The following is an 18,811-nucleotide window of genomic DNA, read 5'->3' as shown; positions in this document are numbered from 1 at the left end:
AATGTTAGAGTGGGAACAAAATAACTCAAAAATTATTATAAAAACAGAATCATGTCAGCTGATATACCTGCAATTTTACATGTGGAGTTGGAAAACAAAAAATAAAGGCCAAGGTAAAGGCCAACGGGAAAATACCAGAGTAGAACAGAAAAAGGTGCGATAATAATGTTAATATCCCACTGAAAATCAATATAGAGAGAAACAAACATCCTTTTGAACATCCTTTTGAACACTGTTGAGCTTGTTTTGTTTAGCCCTATTCTGTTCTTGTCATCCAGCTCCCTATTACATCCAACAATTGAAATATTGTTGATTTGGATGCTATGGGTTTTTGGTTATTAGTCTTTCTTAGTAAATTGTCTTGAGAGCACTGTATAGTTTGTAAAGGCAATATATAAATATTTAACATAAATGAATGCAAGGTTGGGATCGAGTGTAAATCTCTCCAATTGTGTACATGAAGGTGATTCTTTTCTTCCTGCTTTTGCAATGGCCTCGATAACTTTGCTTATTCTAACTTCCAACTTCTTTCTGTTAAGCTCAGTGGAGATTTACACCTCTGTTAAGGTTTCAGATGGAGTCTCGTGCTCAGTTCAGCTGACTGCACTTCAAGGGGGATGAACGGCTGCAAGAGATTCAGAATGATATTGCAAAAGGGGGTCAGCAAAAGATTTCAAGGAGGTATCGGATAGAAACTGGGGGTGCTTAGCTTTGAGGAAAGATGATAATATCCAATATCTGCACATTCTTCTTTAGGTTGTACATGCCCGTTCGTCTCTTGAAAGATTTGTTGTTGCTGTCTTAGATTTATAGCTGTATTTCATAATGAACTCAAGAGAAGAGAGACGAAAGGGCTGGTGGATGCCATAGCATGGGGTAAAGAAAAAGGAACTTGCATCATGTTTGATTTTTGCAGCCCAAATGGAGGATAATTGGACAGTGCTAAAATATTTAGAAAGCTAGCATGATATAAAAGCAATGCATTGGGCATCTATTGATCTGGAAACTAGCTTGCTCAATGATGTCTCTTAAGTAAACTAAACTAGATGCATCTCTTTGCCAAGCTTTTCATTGTTAAATAAAGTTTACATTGATTTTAATTTATGTCTCTGAATATTTAATTTTTTGCAGTCTACATATTATGGATTTTCACCTCCCCTCAGCATGTAGAGTAGAAAAGTGAGATATAAATGAAGTAAATAAATAAACCAAAGCTCAGCAGCACGATGAATATGGAGATTCATTGGTACCAATGGCTGAGTCTTGTCTGGCGATTGAATGTTTCTTTTCAAAGTGGAGAAGGGAGTTCCCACTGGCCATCCTACCTTGGGAGCTACTCAGCAGATACACATTTAACAAACACTTAATGGCCATAGGGGTCATGGAAATAGGTCTAGGGCCCATGCAACCAAGATTTTCCATTTATTCTCCCCTGCGTTAAGCCTTTAAAACACAAACAAAAGGATTAAGCTGGCTGCTTTCATCCATGTTGAAGAACACTTCTCCTGGTTTCAAGAGAAAAACTATCCCCTCGGGTTGGTATTTGCTTGCAAGAATATTATTGACTGGTTGTATTTATTTTTCCAACAGCATCTAAAGGAGTAAGCTCAGCAAGAATGCACAAGTGGTCTGTGACAGATATCATTTCTCTGTGACTTAAGAGTTGTGTTACTGTTATCAATAACCAGCTATAGCCAAATTCCTCTTGGAACACTAGTTTTTCTGTATTCTCCAAAACACTGCAACTGAACCCAAAATACTCACTTCTGCAATGCTGCCCCTATGGAATCACCAAGGTTCAGATCTGCTTTCAAACTGCCTAAGGTCCTCATGCGGAAATCCTCACTGTTTGCCTTTCTACTGCACATTAAAACATCGAAGTGTTCAATTACACTTCCCAAACAGGATTTGGCCTCTTTGCAGTTCAGCCTTGTTGCATAAAACCAGAACTTTGGTGTGAGGCAAGTTGTATCTGCTCAGAGTATGGGGTCCAGATAAATTCAGTGCCCAATTCTACTTCAAGAACAGGAAATAACACACAAAAGAAATGCTCACTAAAAGGAACAAACCTGTTCAACAGTACATTTAGCCCGAGAGTCACTTAAAGAACAGTTTGTACTAAATCTGTTTAAAAGTCTGTATATGATTTTTAAGTAAGAACTGAATTGGAATATTCCCATTCTCTCTCCTTCAGGCAGCCAACCATTACTTACTACCAATTCTGCACTGTCAGTGAGTATGTTCCCTCTCGCTATCTGAGTGGGAAGACTCTCCAGCTAGATTATTTTATTACAAATCCTGATACCGATTGTGGCCTTCTAAACAAGCTTTTGCTTTTCCATGAATACAATTAGGTTTAGCATGTTATTTGTAATCTGAGGACAGCCTGACTTTATAGCCTTGTTCTAGTTCATCACTGATCTAAAGTGGGAAGAAATGTCCCTTCGACTTAGGTGACTAGAATGATGTGAAAAGAAGCTATAAGACAGATGTATTCCTCTGACCCCAGTAAAGGATGAATCAGCCTTTTCTTCTGTTGTGCTGTTTTTTAAACTGCAGGTGGATTCTGTGAAACATTCATAAATTGTCCATCTGCTCATTTTCTCATTGCTAATGCATATTATCCCCAACATATTATAGTGTGTATCTGTAACGGAGTAAGCATTTCTGAGAAATTTATGATGCATAAGAAGATGACATATTGAGACAGATACATTCTGACCACCAATTTAGATTACCTCCTAATCCTTTGGGGATGATTGTCTTTTGAGAGAACCATATCTCTATAGAAGCACATTGGGTTTATTTTTCTTAATTTCCCACAATTTTCAAGCCTAATTATTTTAGATGAGCTGACTGTACTAAATGCAATAAAAGCATAGTCTCCTGCAAATGTTGATGGAGTAAGATGCTGTGTGGCATGAATATTTCACTGGAGAAATGTAATCTTAGGTCACACACTTTGTTTCTGGGAAACTTTCAATTCTATAGAAACTTATTATTGATCCCTTCACCAGAAAAATCAAGATTGGTGAGCAGGCTTCCCTGAAGGACCGCTTGTTCAACTTTAGCAATGTTCTGTAATGTTTCAGAGAATTAGCTCCTAACATTTAAGGAGCATTCAGGAGATGAAGTCCAACTGCTGCACAGGAAGTGAGAACACTCCATATAACATGTCTCATAATCCTCTATAATATCAAGAGATCTAATACAGCCTCTCATGGATTTTTCAGGACACAAATGGTTAGAAATTAGGATCAAGGGCCACATTTGGCGTATAGATGGAGACTGAGGATGCACTTCAAGAAAGGACCAGGAAGAAAAACTAATGATGATTTCAATGGCATTTAATTTAATTTAAATTTAATTTAATTAGCTGATCTTATGATTTAGTTACATATTTTATTATTTTCCCACCAAGGTACCTTTGATTCCATTCTGAGTTGACCCATTCAAGGAGATCCTTGCAGGAGAAGCTGTTGGTGGTGCCCCAATTCCATGAGCCAAGGAGGATTAAAGCTAGAAAATTAGGTTTCTCTAACATGGTGCCTGTACTGTAGAACAGCCTCTTCCTTGAAATTAGACTGGGCCTATGGTAATGGCCCTCCAGAAATTGGTGAAAACCAACTGTTTCTGGAGGAACTTTTAAGAATTATCATTTGCCGTTGTCTGATTGTTCTTGACATTTTGTTGTTATTGTAAATTATTAATCTATTGTTTATTTCACTGTTTCTTGATATGATGATGATGATGATGATGATATATATTATTTGGGATTTATGTATTATGGACATTTTCTTTTATTTTATGGTTGCTATAAGCTATCATGAGATCAGTGGGAATCATGGCATTCAAATACAATAATAATTGGGACTTGATCCTGGGACTTAACCATCTCCATTTAATAAGAATGTTTTGTATATACTCTAGGCTGAACAGCCTATACATTGTCTTCCACTTTCCTTTCAGGTAAAAAAAATGATATGGGCAGAAATTGGTGAACTATTCCCATGCATGTTTTTATGGGAAAGCACTATGAATTAAAGAGAAAAAAAAAAGACCATTCAGATCTAGGAATCTCTTTTCTTTGCACTTGCCTTCATTCAATCTTTGACATCTAGTTGGGACAATTGTAATCCCTACACTGTTATATATTTACAGAGTGAATTGAACACATTACAGTTGCTAAGTGTCTAAAGGAGGCATTGACAGGAGAAGCAAAATGAAAGAGGGTCAGAATGATGGGAACTCATCAAATGCTTCTTTCTTTCTGTAACTTGTATGGCTGTCCAACTTACAATGGCTCTCTCTTCTGGGACATGGCATGGCTCTGGACAGTCTATAAAAAAATATCCCATTCTTTTCATGTCTAATGTTGCCTAACTCATTTTGCATATGCTTCATAAATCAAGAATGATATACTTCATCACAATCCAAATACTTTAGTAACTTCTCTATGTGCTACTGATTTACATGTGCTCAGAATATCAAGGAGTTCATGTAAATAACATCTGTCTCTGCACTGGATTCATTGGACAACATCTTAATCCATTGTGACAATTTAATTTCCTGTATGATGAATTGTGAAGTCAGAAACGGTAGACTATGGCATCCAATAATCCAGAAGAAGAAATAAAGCACTTTTAGACTTGGATTAGATATCAGTTATCAGTTAGAAGGAAAGGAAGGAGAGGGAATGGGAGGTGACGCGAGGCGAGGTGCAGCAAGGCAAGACATGGCCCTACTGTTCAACTCTGGCAGAGGTTCAAATTAGGACTGAGCCAAATGGGATGACAGGCATGGTAATCTCCAGTTCAAACTCCCAATGCTCCATCTAGAAGTACAAATCCAAACACAATTCTTGGAAATACCATAAAAAGCTAACCAAAAATGCAAATCATAATTATGAAAACTAAGGCATCCAAGTGATAAACTTTAAAATAATATGTTAACGTCATTATGGAAGCTGTGGCTCATTGACAGAAATCAGAAACTCCAGGATTCAGCCCTGATGTTTCCAAGCATACTGGAAAATCCCCTGGCTGAAAAGCAGAAAAGTTGCTGCTCCAATAGCAGATTGATAGAATGATTTAGTAGGAGGCTCTTTCCTATGGCCCCCATCCCATCTTTCTCTGGTACAAAGTCCAAGTGGCTTCTGTCTGCTCTGAATTTGATGCATGGACCTCACCTGATTTGCTTATAGTGCTGGAAAATATTAGTTTCCATCTTTCTGAAAGACTACCTATACAAGAAGTATCAGTACATGCATGGCTGAACATGGCAGCCTCAACTGGTTCAACATTCTGTTACCTGAATTTTTACTGCAAAGAAAGAAAGAAAAAGTGTTCCCCCTCCCACAGGCTAATAAATTATACCAGATGAGGGTCCAACAGCTATCAGCCTCTGGACTAGATCATCTCTTGAAATATATTTGTACAACATCACAATATATTTATATAACATCTGACGCTTTTAAGACGGTGATGAGATTTCCTAAAGTCATCATTCAGTTAGCTGAGTTGGAAAACTCTTTCATCACTTTCATTCCCTTCACAGCATACAAAACAAATCCTTTTCTATATTAACAGGGGCTGGACTTGATCTGGCATAGGAAACAAGCATGCCCGGTGGCATTCTACTAATCATAAACAGCTTTCTTGGCACCAACCAGGTTCTCTGCCGCAATTTTTCCCCAAGATCCATTTAATTAAAAATAGCATGGGCCACTTAGGCAGACATAGAAAATAGTCCTTTTTAAAAAGGTGAATAACTACTGCCCAGTGCTTTCAATATGGAAATGTACCGGTCCCAAACACATGAGGGTATGGGATGGAGTTGGGACAAAAGTAAGCTGGTTGATTCTTGAAGAGCTCAAAAATAAGGAACTCATTTTAAGATTTCAATAAAATGATACATTTTATGCTCAGAACATGAAGGGTATCTTATGAGAAAGCTGTGCAAGAAAGAGCTTTGGATTTCTCCGAATTTTCCAGGGGAGCAAGAAATTTGTTCAGGATTTTCCATTACCAGTGACAGCAGGACCACTATTGTAGAAAATGCCAGTGGAAGGAATTTCTCCATTATATGTTTACTTGGTACTTAACTGGAGAGTGGAGAGCCAGGTCATTTGAGAAATGATTGTACAGTGCAAGATGGGACATTCATACTACCCCTTGGCTACCTTATATAGTAAATAAATCCATACAATAATACTAAATTCACCCCATAAGAATTTCTCTGAAATTCTCCTTTGAAAGACTCTAATAATATTCTCTTTTATCAAACTGAATGAGAACTGATAGGAGAACATACAGATGGATTTCCCTGCCCAGCACTAGAATTTACTTAAATTTATGTATTTAATATGTTTGTATGCTGTCTTTCTAAATACATTATTTCCAGAATTCATGGGTAGCGCTAGACTAAGTCATAACTAAATCCCATTGAAATTAATGGAATTTAATTCATCTATTTCAATGCTGTTATTGATTTCAAAAACAGTCTGTATTCTACCACAGGATAAACAACCATAAAATGTTGTATTAAAGAATTAAAACAGTAGAGTTGGGTAACAGTAACTTTTGAAACCATTTTAACAGATGACAGGTTATATTAAACCTTTTGTTTTGCATCAAAAAGAAAGGAGAAAGAGAAGGAGGAGGAGGAAATTGATTCCTAATTATTTTGAAATGATATACTTCATTTTAATCCCAAATAAGGAAGAATTCCTTGAAATAGGTGGCAAGTCAAGGTGAACAGTGGCTAGGAAAACTAACCCCCAAAGTTGCCTTGTACTTGTTTTATGTTTGGACACACTCCCTGCCCACAGAAAGATCTCAACATTTGGTCCCCAGAGGTTGTCTATCCATATATTACATGCCCTTTAGAATTCCTTCTATGTCTGTGACTCTATGACATCACAGTTCCAGTATATCCCACTTCCAAGAATGTCAGTTTCAGCATTGCATAGGTTCTGTTCACAGTTTTCCAAGTGGCTTGTAAAGAAAAAGACTAGAGAAATCAATGGTTTGTAGCACCTCAGATGTGCAAAATCTGCAAATGTCATAAACTCCCACCTGGCTGGATAACAGCAACAGCAGGAGAAAGAGCAAGTCTGCTTACTGTTTTTCAAGCTCAGGTTTTTGGTGGATGACAAGCTTTTTCACAGCTGAAAAGAAGCCTGCCTTTTATGAGAATTCAACCTGTATGATAAATCTGTCTCAGGAAGCTGGATAATTCCATGTTTTCTTTTAAAGTACAAATGATTGAATGCTAGTTAAACAGAGACATGGCAAACATCCAACAAGATTTCCTAAATTAGCTTTCTTGTTACCATCTCAGCCACCTGAAATAATTGATTTAAGGAGAGCTTTGAACAAGCACGTGTGAAAAGGTGATGTGCTGGAGCAAATGATCAGGCAACTGGTGCCACGAAATTGCATGTGTAGAATCAGTTTAGAAAGATTTCCACCTTAATCTGTTTAGGAAGATTAAGTTTTCAATATGTGGAATAAGCATAAGTCTATTCATATATGCACACTGAAAAGGAATGAATAAAAAGCATGATTGATCTGATTGTTTATGATGAAAGACTGAAGGACACAAGGGTGATAAGGGGTTCAGTATATGGGACAGATTATTATCTGGGAGGGTCAAGAGTGAATCTTGTAACAAATGAAGAAAAGGGAAAGTCAAAATGAACAATAAAAGTAGAATTTCTGTAGAAAGAGAAAGTAAAACTCCTATATGGAAAGTACTAAAAGAAATATTAATCTACCCATGTAATGAACAGAAATGCATGGAAGGAAAGAGGATGTAGAAACTTCTTTGAAGAGAGTGCAAAAAAAAATTGCAAAAATGTTGTCAAAGAGAACAAGGAGTGATTAAGATTAAAAGAGGGAGAGAAAATGCAGAGCAAGTTTAATAGACATAAAGAATTGTTTGGAAGTGGTGAAAAGGGTTAAATGAGGAATCTATAGCAGAGTGACAAGAATTAAAAACAAAACAATGAATTGATTTGGGATGAAACCAAAATGAATAATCAATTCAACTATATCTCTAAAAGGTTTTTTAATATGTATGTTTTTTCATACATTTCGACTTACTGGATTATTGACTTCAACGGACTACCTTGCAAGAAGGAAGAAGAAGGAAACTGGAGTAGATTTCAAATAACTATTCTGCCCTGGATCTCTTAGAGTCTAACCTGATTAAGGGATCCAGAACCAATCCAAGTCCTCATAGATGCAACATCCCAAAATGGGACTCAGTAATGTTCCTTTTCCATGTTCATACAGATAACTGGAGATCCTGAGGAGATGACTATAAAATAGGGGAATTCTGGGAGTTGACGTCCACACATCTTAAAGTTGCCAAGGCTGAGAAACACTGTTATAAAGTCAAGAAATAAAGTCTTCCCCAAACTTACCAACAAAACATCCTGTGGATACCTTTTGGGAATGGAGCAAAGTAGTTATTTAATTTCACTCTGCTCTGATGCACATACTTTTATTTCCACAACTGGCTAATCTATTCTGGCTATTTGCAACAGAGATGGACCTCCCTGCTTTACAGATTATGTGAAACATGATTACTCAACCAAACTCTATCTGACTGATGCTGTAATAAAAATGAAAACTATCCGTAACTTTTGAAATGTAAATTACAGATCTGGCTCGTCTCAGGACTCAGAACAGTTTTTATCCCTATTCTACCAATGTTCATCCACTCCCTGTGTTGAGAATTGAAAAAGAAACAGCAGAATGTAACAACTTGAAAAAGAAACAGCAGAAAGTAACAACATGGCTACCCATAATACATTGAACGCTGCAAGACCAGTGATGTATTGGACTCTGATAAAATTGGCAGTTCTGCTGGATCCAGATCCTATTTTTAAAGAGAGGCTGCCCTCTGTGTTCCCATTTTCCAAGCAAAAAGCACAACCAGGCCGTTCCACGATTTTTTATGAACTCTGCGGTCAGAGCTTTGTTCTGTTTCGTTTACGTTAATGCAGTGTTGTCCAAACTTGGCCACTTTAGGTTGAGTGGACTTCAACTCCCAGAATTCCCCACCAGCATGGCTGGCTGGGGAATTCTGGGAGTTGAAGTCCACTCATCTTAAAGTGGCCAAGTTTGGACAACACTGGGTTAATGGAAGCTCTGCATTTGGGAAGAAAAAACCTTCACTCAAAACAACCAACCCAACAAACTCTACAATTTCATAAAGACAAATATAAAGTGATACACAAAGACACCAAAAATCCAAACTTCACTAATATATGAAAAGGATTTGACCTCACAGAAGCTGACCAGGAAAAGGATCTTGGGGTCATTGTGGACAGTTCAATGAAAATGTCGACTCACAATGCATGTGTTGTAAAAAAGAAATAAAAATACTTGGAATCATAAGGGAGGGAATTAAAAATAGAGCAATCAATATAATAATGGCATGATACAAATTTATGGTGAGATCACACTTGAAGGATTGTGTGGATTTCTGGGAACTGCTCTTTTAAAAGGGGCAGAGAGAGACCATCAAAATAATTAGGGAGCTGTTGCTGCTCCTCTAGGAGGAAAGACCATAGCAGTTGGGGCTCCTTAGCTTGGAGCAAAAGAGGGAGACAGGATACAGGTAACATGGAGAGAGAACTTCTACTTGATCTCTCATAATGTTAAAACTCAGGATCATCCACCTACATTCAATACACAGAGAATCAGGACCAATAGTGGAATTCCCTGTCACCAGTTGTAATGGCAACCAATATAGATTATAAAAGGGGACTGGATGGGTTCATGAACAATCATTCCATGAGTGGCAAGTAATTCTGATAGTTGTTTATTCTCTCCTAAATCATAGGAAGCATACCTGAAATACTGTTTGGTAGTGGAAGGGATCTCTCATCCTGCAATCCAGGTTTGTGAGCTTCTCGGATGCTTCCCTCTGACCATGATAGGATAGAGAATAAGGGAATAGAAGAGCCTATGGCCTGATCCAGCAGGACTCTTCTTATGTTCATTTGAGTTTCCAATGGGTTGGCCCTGAATTTCCTAAAATTGGTTCTGCAATCAACTAATCCAGTCACCACCTAGGTGGGAAGGCCAAGGTATTTGCTGAAGACTCCTGTTTCTGCCTTGTAATGTGATATGAATGCTGGACAACATTCAGGATGGATTAACTATTAAACTAGCAATATGCAGTGCCTAGTGCAAGGGTGCATTAAACTTTCTACATAACTGATTTTTTAAAAAGTATTTTCAAATAATTATATGGGGGTGAAAGAATGACTTACAGCATCGTCGTTATTTAAAAGAAGGTCTCTGCACTCCATATAGGACCCATAGGCATTGTTAGAAAATAAAAAGTTTGGCTGACAATGGAGTGGTGCTCTGTTTAGAGGCATGCCCGAAGGCATCTGTAGCACTGAAGGCTTTTGTCAAAATAACGAAACCAGCATTGCAGCATCACAGTGCAAGCTCCATTCATTTTGTATTTGCATGCAATGTCATGAAACATGTACAGAAGAGGTAGGGCTTGCATCGCAACTGCTTCCCCTTGTTCCCCTTTCCTTTGGGCTCTTCTATGTCTACCTAAATATATTGAGGTGTTAACGCCCCACAAAAGTGGATTGTTAATGTACATCCTGGGAGATTGGAGGGGCTGATGGGGAGCAAATATATCAGTTTGCCTTGTCTCTGTGCTCTGTATGGAAGCCATATTATGAATAGGCAACTCTATCATCGTAGCCTTTTTCTCTGTCTCATGTCCTCAAATTTCTCAATCATGTTAGTGATGATGATTATGATGGGGGTGGTGGAGTTGATGCTGATGATACAGGAAGAGGTGTCCTTTAAATCAAACTTAATTCCTGGTGATTTCATAGACTCATTCATGCAATTTTCTTGATAACAATATAGAAGTGATTTGCTACTACCACATCTTCCGAAAAGTTCTTTCAGCTTCCCCGTCTAGCTTACAGTCCTAGGATTTTCTGGTGTTCTCCTATCTAAATACTATCCAGATTCCTCACTTTTTAGCTTTTCAAGTTCAGTCACAGTTCCTCAGGTGCTGTCACCTAGGTGCTACATCATCCTTATCCTTAGTAGGACTTGTATGCTGTCTTTCAGTGCAGGTAACAAAGAAAAATGAAACATAAAGCAATTATAATCTAATTTTAAAAATATTGGAATCATTGCTGAAAAGGAAGGTCTTGATTTGTTTCTTAAAAGCAGAAAGTTCACCTGGAAGCAACATAGGAGAAGACAAAGGTGCACACCCTAAAAAACTAACAAATGAAGGATAAAATAAAAAGTCAACCTCTGCATTTAAAGAATATCATAAAATGGAACATTGAATAAAACAACATTTTTAGTAGTTTCGTAGAATTACTAAACTATACTCCAGTGAGAAAATGCTTGCATTGTCACCACATGGAAGAGTTTATATCTAGGCTACCATTACTTTTGAAATCTAATCCAAATGCAAACCCTATTTCCCTTTAAAAGATTTTAGACTCACTAAGGATTGGTTTTCCTGACGAAATAATGAAATCACACACTCCTTAAGCAAGGAAGATTAGACATATATGTTTCTTTGTCACTTCAGTTGAATTTTTGAGACTAGTTCTACAGAGTGTCTGTATTTAAATTATTTTATTAAACTCATAGAGTAATATATCTGCTTGGAAAAATGAGCTTATTACAGTGGCGTAGTGCTCTATAATTACTGGAGTGAATAATAAAAAAAGTCTGCCTGCAGCCTTAAAGGGGCGGGAGGGTGCCAGAGGGTGCACCATACAAAACAGCCAAGAACTGAGGAGGACCAGAATACTTACTTTGATTTAACTAAAATGTAATTAAAATTAATTTCAGTAATTCTACGTAGTATTACTTAATGGCTGGGTTCTCATGGTATAAACTCAGTTACTGAATTACAGTGAAATTTCAATTTAGTGGACTAAATGGAGGAGGAGGTTTCTGTTATTTCCAACTGCCTGTTGAATTGGACAGGATGCGATTTGTATGATGGCATCATTAGGCAAATGTTGTAAATTGAGGCAACTCATGTAGGTTTCACCATTTACATGATGAAGTCATTACACAAATGTTCAGCAGAAATTTGGTCCATTGCATGCAAAGTCCACTGAAGAGAGTTTGGATAAATCAAGGTTTCACCAGTACCTTTTTGCTGGATTCATATGCTATCTTAAACCATAATCTAACTCCAAAAAAGCTTAATTATTGATTGATTTGATTTGATCTGAAAGCCTTCCATTCATCAATGACTCTGGGTAGCTTATAGAGGGTTAAAACAATAAAAATAAGAGCACGGTATAGGTTTTGTACTGTACTATGCTTGGATGTAAGCACATGCCAATAATAGTAGTAGTAGTAGTAGTAGTAGTAATAATAATAATAATAATAATAATAATAATAATAATAATAATAATAAATACATACATACATACTAAATAAGCATGCTAGCTGGGCTTGTCCAACCTAGCAACCACAAAATGGTGAAAATTAACCACACTTAACATCTAGGGAAAATAATTAATTTAAAAAATGGTACCCTTCTGTCACATTAAAATATAAGGAAACCTGCTGGAGCAATTCCAGGTGTGTGTGTGGGTGGATGGGTTGCTTCTCCAACAAAGATATTGAATACCGTTCAGATTTACAAATCCCCATTTCTGAAATAGCACAGCACTTTTATTTACAAGAGAAATGGTAGAGAAAGCTTAAACTCCATCTCAGATCCTCATCTGATTAAACCCAATTCAAATCTCACTTGACCTGGAAACATTGCGGAGGCAGGAAGAGATGTTCTGGAATGACTAGCCATGATTGTCGTTATTGTCCAGCCTATTTTCCCCATTTCTCTCTTTTTTAGCTTTAATTTTTTACATTTCTTTCTTGATTATTTGGCCTCCTCCCCGATCTCTAACTATCTGAAATTGGGTAGGAGATTTTGGTAGGAAAACACATTGGTTATTTCTTCAAATATGTACATATGCCGGTAGAACATGTGTAAGGCTACCTTCAGGAAGGAAAGAATTCTAAAGAGTAAGCAGGTTGGCTTCATTATTCTGACACTGAAACCAGTATTAAATGAAAATCAAATGGGTGACTTATGGAGTTACTATAAGGATTTAACCTAATTTGATTGGTTTTCAAGATCTTGTCAATGATCCCAAATGTTCAGAGAATGATCAGACACCGCACTGCTTCTAATCATCCTCTTTCCAGTTAGGGAGAAAAGTTGTTGGAACAGGTGACTGATCAAAAGGTTGAGAAACTATTTGACAAAGGAAAGGAAACATATGCTTAAAATCCAAAGCTAGCAACAAGCAACTGGGCACTGCAAAAATCCCATTACTTCATCCCTGGCAGCTTTCAAAGGGTTGTTTGTATTTTCAACTACAAGAAGTGGCATGAATTATCTAGGCTTTTTCAGGAACTGACAGAAATTGTAACGTGCAAGCTGTTTGCCTGAACATACGGAGGGCCCAGCAATAGTGGGAAATTATACAGTGCCTTTGGAGAAACGGGGGAAAAAAGTCTTGGACGCTGAAACCAAGCAGAGTGCTCCATTTGGAGGTATTTTAGAACATACCTGATAATCATTCAAAAATAACCATTTGATCTTCAGAGATGCAGATCAGAAGTCAACGCGTCTAGGCAATTATAGGCTTGTGGGGCAAATTTAGACAAGTCCCACCGTTTTGGTGACACACATTACAATCATTTGTCTAATAGGTTGGATTATACTCATGAACCCAAGGTTACACATCCTAAGTACCGTCACTGAAAATAATAATGTGTTCTGAAATAACCAGAGAGTATATTTCATTTAAGAACAGCAGATCAAACATTCACATCTGGAATAAGAGAGATTTTGATACTGTTTCCCCAAATCTTCTCACTTTCTCTTTTTCTAAATTTGGCTCCATAGGCTTTATGATTTGAAAGAGCATTTCTTTTACAGATGCAAATGTTACAGACCCCCATTTGCACAACACATTGCAATCTAACTAAAAAAGAGCACTTAGATAGCAATACATAGAAAAGTGTTTTCATCTTTGTCTCCACAAAGTAGTCTTTACCCTTGTTGACCCTTGCTGGTCCCTAGAACTGTTTTGAATCCATTCCAGTACACTCAACTTTTCTTTAGTAGAATCAATAGTTTTTCTGGAATACTAAGCAAGGTAATGTTTTTATTTTTGGTAAACCACATCAATCAAAGCCACTGATTCCCCAGTAGATTCTTATGTCAGCAACTTATACAGTGGACTCCAGCAAACCCTGACCTTTCTTTCAAGGTGCAAACAGAATCTCATATACTTTGCCCTCTGTTCTGTTGCAGTATCTGAGGCCATCTATTACTATAACAGTTGCATCATGTTTTTCTGAGATAGCCTCAGTGGATTCCTTGATCTTTTCTTAAAGGTTAAGCTATCCTAGCCAGGGAAAATCTGCTCATCTCAATTTCAAGTTCTAGGGTACCCTTAAAACCCTTCTTTAACTTAATAGCAGAAAAGTTGAATGGTTCCCTAGGTCATACATTTGAAGAGCAACACAGATGCAGAACTTCATCATCCATCTTCAATGTGTAATTTTCCCCGTTTTACAAATCTGCAGCAAGCCAGAAAATACGGTAAAGGAAGATGCCACAAACATCAGTACTGAAGAAATTTTTAAAGGGAATTTCTAAATATCCTTCTAAGTAGGAAAAAAATAGAAATTACATACCAGAGAATTTCATACTCATCTGCTTCATTGTGTGTTTTTGTGTGTGTGTGTGCTGAGAAGGCCTGGCTACTTTTTTATGTTTTCTATATCCCATTCTAAAGTCAGAGACCAAGATTTTGACTTATCAATTGTTTCAAAGGAGATTTGATTGAATCTCAAAATCAAACTGACTTTCTAAGTTACTCTCTGTTTTAGATTGAATCTACTGCCTCCAAATCTATTCGGTGATTTGGAAGATATGTAAAAGGGCTTTCCCCCACTCCTGATTTAATTGACTTTCTGAAGTGAATTGACCCAAGTTGTTTAGAGCATTGAATTGACTTCCTTTTCTAAATCAATTCACTGATTTGAATCAGCTCAGTTACCTGAGCCAAATCAACAATCTGAACTGGATTAGAACTGATTTGTACACAGTAGCAGAGTCATGTGCAATTAACATACAAACGATACGGACATATATCAAAAAAGAAAAAAGAATCTTACTTCTTTAGAACTAAGGTCTGTAAACTTAAATTTGAAACGAGTCTTTACCTAGTGTGGTTTCTTATAAACAACATTCTCAGAATCCTATCAAGCTATTGAAAGATTAGCATCCTTCAACAGCCTTTGCCTCCACAAATTTATCTATTTTCCTATTACAGTCCTCTAAGCTTATGGTCAACGCCCCATCATGTGCCACTGAATTCAATAACTTCACTGCATTACATGAACAAATGCTTCCTTGCTGATGCTGTGACTTTACAAACTGTGAAATTAGGCATGAAAAAAAATGCCTGACCAAAGACAATGAAGAGGATGAAATGTTAAAGAAAATCCAGTCTCTACATTGATAGGGTGACAAGATCACACTTCTCAGAAAAATTAGGTCTGTCTTTCAAAATTCCTGGTACCAAAACAAGGAGCTACTGGGTAGCCAACACACCCATACAAACACAGAGATATATTTTAATCACAGATTCCTTCATTGCTTGAAAGATTGTGTCACTAACTAAACCATCTATAATGATACAATTCCTGACTTCTGTAGGATACACTCCTCAACTAAAATCATTCAAGTATATCTGGCAATATCTGCTATTATTCATCCCTTTTTACCCTTCCTTCTTCTTTCCCTGCCTTCTTTCTCTGTTGGAAAAATATAGATTGCAGTTTCTTTGGAACAGAGCCCTATTCTCTGACTTATTTTCCTATATACATTGATGATATTCCAGAAATAAACAAAATGAGTTATTACAATGGGTTTCATCATATGCAAATGGGGAATGAGACTAATAATAATGAAAAAAAAAATGTAATCTTAGTACTCTCCATCTCAAGCTCCAAAAGCATTCATGATATATTATATTTAGCGTATTTAGATGTTTAATAGATACTTCTTATGCTTTCCTATTTCACTTATTACTTTTTCCAGTACTGGCAGATCTCCAATCCACAGTGCTCTTAAGTATCATAACTTTTACAGTCATGTTTATTTGCTCATATAGTCAAATCAAAATTAGCAGACAGTGTTTAAGAACTTGATTACACACCCCCTCCCTTCATTTATAGTCCACCTATCTTTCCCATGTCAAACTTCCTCTATTTTTGGAAATGTACTTTCTAGTTTAATACATTCTCAAAAGTGTTTTCATCCACTCATGGTTGAATATTTACTCTAGTGAAAAAATGTAAACTCTGAAACTTCTTTAAAAAAAACCTGCACCCGATATTCCAAAACTTTCACATATCAGCCTACTTTTCTCACAAACTACACATGACATGAAAATGCCCGTAATAAAAACTTGATAAAGTTAATTATTAGAAAAGAAAAAGCATACCATTACTCCAATCACTTCACAAAGTTCAAAATGTACTTTATCTTTGGCAACTCTGTCATACAACAATCCATACTACCTAATTTCAGACATTTGTCCAAATTAGAACTTTCATTAGGTGATCTCTTGAGGTTCCAGACCTTAAAGAGGGGGGAGGTGGGAAAGAACCAAATGACCATAAAGAGTTTTTCTAGTTTTTAAGTTTCTCTTTAGTAGGTAATATTACAAGCATATATGGGGTTGTGAGGACAGGGAGAGAAATAAAATTGGTACAAAATATAAATAGATAGCATTGTTTTATTATGACATATGGGGGAAAGAAGGAAGAAAGAAAGTTTTCTAGGAATGCTGGATAAACTTTTAAAGCAGGATCAACAATTATGTGCCAAATTAAAATAATGAAGGAAACTAGACAAACATACATTTATGTGTGAAAAGAAGAAATAACCTAATTAACTCCAAATAACACAAGCCAAACCTATACCAGCTCTTCCACACAGGAAAATAAGATTTATTACAGTTAGTTTAGTTTCATCCCCCAATAAAAATCCTTTTTAACACATCTTTCCAACAACTGAGCATTTCCCAAAAGGAACCTCTTTTCCACCGTCCTGATCAACAAAGTAAGGGATCTGTCCCTTTGCATTTCAAATAATTCCTACTTTCCACTGCCCCATTGAAAATAACATTTTCTGTTGACTCACATTTTTACCCTGTTCTTGGCTGATTCTGAAACTTTACACAGCTTAACTTCCAGGAACTACACTGAAGGCAACCAGAAGTTATCACAACGGATACTTGCTTGTGTTTAGTCTCTTTTGCTTCTGAAGCACAAGAACCTTTAAAAAAAAATTCTACGGAATAAAAACTATAGTCAGCAAAGAGGACCTTTAAAAAAAAAAATCTCCCTTGTCCCCACCTGTCTGTCTGCTGCCTTTTTCCAAAACTCCAGCCATGAGGATATTTTAGCTGCAACCTCAGCCTACCTTCGGGTTTCAACTTTCAGCAAGAGATGATGGTGATCATGATGATGATTTCTTCCTCAGGCAAACTCAAGAAGTCGAAACGGCTAGCTACAGATCCGTCAAGAGCTCTGAAGACTCGCTTACTCCGGTCCAAATTTAGCTCAGAGGTTGCTCACTAACTACATCCTGAGGTCTGGTAGGGATGCACACACATACACATATGCACACGCACACAGAAAGATATACACCCATACATACATACATACATAAACATACACACTTCATCCATTCATTCTACCGGCAGAGAGAAGGTGGTCCCCACTTACCGCTGTCCTCCTCGTTCCTGTTTGCTCTTCGCTGGTTTCGTGGGATCCTGTCCAAGCGCTTTTCGGGGGTAACGGAGCTAGAGTTTTCTTCCCGGGAAGCGATCTTCCTCCTTTAATTCCAAGCAGGGCATCCGAGCTGGCGATTTCGGGGTTGGGCGAAATGTTCAGGTGCAGAATAGCGTCTTTCTTTCGTTTTCGAGATTGGCGGGCGGGTTGAGGTTGGCGATCTGAGCTACCCGCCTCTACCTCACAATCTTTCTGTTTCTCTGGCTGGTCTCTCTCTCTCTCTGTGTCTCTCTCTGTCTCTGTCTCTTCTTCTTCTTCTTCTTTTTAAATGCTCTCTTTTTCCTCTCTTTTCAGATTGGGATGATTTGGGGAAATAGGTATAAAAGACCACCTCTGGTTGGTGATGCTCTCGCGACTGCGATCTCTCCGCCAATGCCGACTTGCGTCCCCCTCGCTCGCCGCCTCCGAGTGGCTGGGCGCTTCTGGCAAGCTCTGTGTGTGTGTGCGCGCGCGTGTGTGTGTGTGCGTGAGCACACGCTCCCCCCCCCCACTCTCACACACCCAAAGCGCCTCGCTGCGTCGTGGTGAAAAGGTTCGTTTAGTCTGTCGCTGGGCTTAAAGCAAACACCCTTTGCAGCCAGAAGCGGATTTAAAACTGGGTGCATCCGTGCGTGTAAACGGGTGAAAAAGAGCGCGATCTGCTTGTCAAGTTGAGTTTCACCCTACGCAGAGTTATTCAGCAGTAGGTCCCACTGAACCCAACAGAGATTTCTCCTATGGAAGTGTGTTCTTAACAGCGTAGGTTGATATGAACACGTGTCCCACTGCATTCCTCTTAGCTTGCTGCTAGGAGTCCCTAAAATCGTTGCAGTAACGGTCCATGTGGGATTGGATAGGTGAGAACCACCACTTTACGGAATTCTTCGGAAGGACCCTTTGAGCAATGTGGTGTG

At 37.8% G+C, this 18,811-nt stretch overlaps 1 protein-coding gene across 1 annotated transcript in view; it reads right to left on the bottom strand.

The window, feature by feature from the left end:
* Positions 1–18,334, bottom strand: part of CNTN5 (contactin 5) — a 723,666-nt gene extending 705,332 nt beyond the window's left edge. Inside the window, exon 1 of the mRNA XM_088140604.1 lies at positions 17,853–18,334. The gene's annotated coding sequence lies outside the window, so the exon portion shown is untranslated. The remainder of the gene's footprint in view (positions 1–17,852) is intronic.
* Positions 18,335–18,811: the final 477 nt, after the last annotated feature.

Source organism: Python bivittatus, unplaced genomic scaffold (assembly GCF_059951505.1).
Source record: "Python bivittatus isolate LINGU-HERP-01145 unplaced genomic scaffold, Pbiv_v1 ctg000340_np1212, whole genome shotgun sequence".
Lineage (NCBI taxonomy): Eukaryota > Metazoa > Chordata > Lepidosauria > Squamata > Pythonidae > Python > Python bivittatus.
Note: the sequence above shows the minus strand (reverse complement) of the source record. Positions and strands in the feature narration are given on the sequence as shown.